The sequence below is a fragment of the Oncorhynchus kisutch genome, linkage group LG6 (assembly GCF_002021735.2).
Source record: "Oncorhynchus kisutch isolate 150728-3 linkage group LG6, Okis_V2, whole genome shotgun sequence".
NCBI lineage: Eukaryota > Metazoa > Chordata > Actinopteri > Salmoniformes > Salmonidae > Oncorhynchus > Oncorhynchus kisutch.
Window position 1 is genome coordinate 52636720 of NC_034179.2, and position 2353 is coordinate 52639072.

A 2353-nucleotide genomic window follows, 5' to 3' on the forward strand; every position below is an offset into this window, starting at 1 on the left:
CTAGCTAACAAATAATAGAAAAATGTGTTTTCTCATGTCCACTTGTGGCTCACCAAGCAACAAAATACTTGTTGTTGTGTTGTCTGAGAGTAGCCTACATTATAGCTTACTGGGATTCTACATACAGCCATTTCATGATGACATCATAGAACGCACAGCAGCTGTGGTGTCCATTGGTCCAAAGGAGACAGAAATGTAATGTGAAAGCAACATCTGTGCTGAAAGGTCAGGGTTGTGAACGGTCACTGCCTCATTTTGCCTCGGACTTCAATGCACCTCATTTCACTCTGAAAAAGTGCAACAAACTGAATAACGATGATATAATAAACTGAACCATGCTTGCGATATAGTTGACCGCAACAACTGGGAAGCCTTGAATTTCATTACGTGTTTGACATTTCCATCTACTGCATAGATAAACTCAAGGTACAGAGGCATGTATTTATAATCTACTCACATGTCATCCTATGTGTCCATGTATCCATCCAGTTATATATCTTACATGTATTTCATGGTCCTGATGAGGAACTTATGAGTTGCAATACAGGATCAGCATCTTTACATTTGTGTCGATAGCCTATCTAACAGAATCTCATCACTCAGTGATGAATGCATTAAAGGTCCAATGCAGCCATTTTTATCTCAATATCAAATAATTACTTGGTAACAAATGTATATAAAGCACAGGAACATACATTTTTAAGACTGCACTGGGCCTATAATCATCTCCAAAAAGCCAGCAGCCAATGTACTGTACAGGAACTGTTGACATGTAGAGTGAAGTGAGAATAAATAGCATCAGTCCCTCTGACCTTTACCAGATGTCAAGAGTCCCTGCTCTGATATGACACTCTGACACTCACTCATGCAATGCACGAGTGATTGACCATGACATTTATGGCTGCATGTAAATTATTATGACAGCTTATGATAACCCTCACTCTATGACAATAACTTCAAGCCAAATGGGACCTGAGAGAGGAGAGAGGATACCCATGTGAGAATCCTTGACCTCCTTACTATTCACTCATTCCCCCCCCCCCCCCCCCCACACACACACACAGTCCAGACACAGCACACCCCGGAGCACACTACATTTATTTAAATCTTCCAGGAATTAGCCGTCCTGCAATCTGACTTGACAAAGACAGAAGAGGGGGGAGACATCTGGAGAGCAGGGCTTATATAACAATCAGGTTCAGGGAGGGAGGGATGTATGGAGGACAGGCAGGCCATTCACCCCCTGCCTACTGTATGAGACGCTGCCTGTCTGCCCAGTCACTTCCATTCCTCTGCACAGAAAAGAGGGTTCCCCCAGGGTTCTTTGGGAAGGGCGAACCATAATGACCCACAGAACCCTTTGAGCCCTTCAATGGTTCTTTGCAGTTCACAAAAGGGTTATTTGCAACTTTAAGCGATAATTAAAATGTATAGGTAGAGGTATATTTTGGGGAGTGGTTTGTACACAGCTCTTTTTGTGCAACCGTGAGTGAGTCTGTCATTCCTGTCATCTAATCCTTTGTGTTATGAAATCACATATTATAAATGACCGTGCCAATAGTGGTGTCTTGTGAAAGACTAAAGTATGGTCTTCTAGAGTAAAAAACCAGAGTAACCAGAGTAAAAAAAAAAACTGTATCGTTCTTAAGAATGATCTACAAAGAACTGTCCTTAAGGAAAAACCACATGATTTCACATGCAAAACTGTCACGTTTTTTTTTTTTTACATTTTACGAGGCAAGTCAGTTAAGAACAAATTGTTATTTTCAATGACAGCCTAGGAACAGTGGGTTAACTGCCTGTTCAGGGGCAGAATGACAGATTTGTACCTTGTCAGATCGGGGATTCAAACTTGCAACCTTTCGATTACTAGTCCAATGCTCTAACCACTAGGCTACCCTGCCGCCCCAACAAATACAAATGCCGAAACCCGGGATTGAACCAGGGACCTTTAGATCTTCAGTCTAACGCTCTCCCAACTGAGCTATTTCGGCAATTCGCACATTATCATTTTATTTCACGTGAAATTCCACATGTGAAACCATGTATCTTTGGAACATTTCACACAATGATATTTCACATGACGTTTCACATGTGATCACATAGCCTTCACATGTGGATTCAAATTTTCACTTGTGAATATTTTTCACAAGATTTCACAGCTGGTGCCCTGCAAACAAAAATGAGTTTTTAGGATGCACACACAAACAGTGCCTGTAGTGTTTTCAATGTACAAATTTGACTGTGTATGTTTATTTATAGAGTAATTACTATTCAACATGTCCTCAAAAGGGATTTTAACTGACAACCTTGATTCACAGTGTTCTGATATTCCTGCTACACAAGCATGTCT

General features: G+C 40.9%; 1 non-coding gene across 1 annotated transcript; it reads right to left on the reverse strand.

Moving 5' to 3' along the window:
* Positions 1-1921: 1921 nt before the first annotated feature.
* trnaf-gaa (transfer RNA phenylalanine (anticodon GAA)) lies at positions 1922-1994 on the reverse strand. Its single transcript has one exon. It is a non-coding gene; the product is annotated as a tRNA-Phe (tRNA).
* Between the last annotated feature and the right edge of the window lie 359 nt (positions 1995-2353).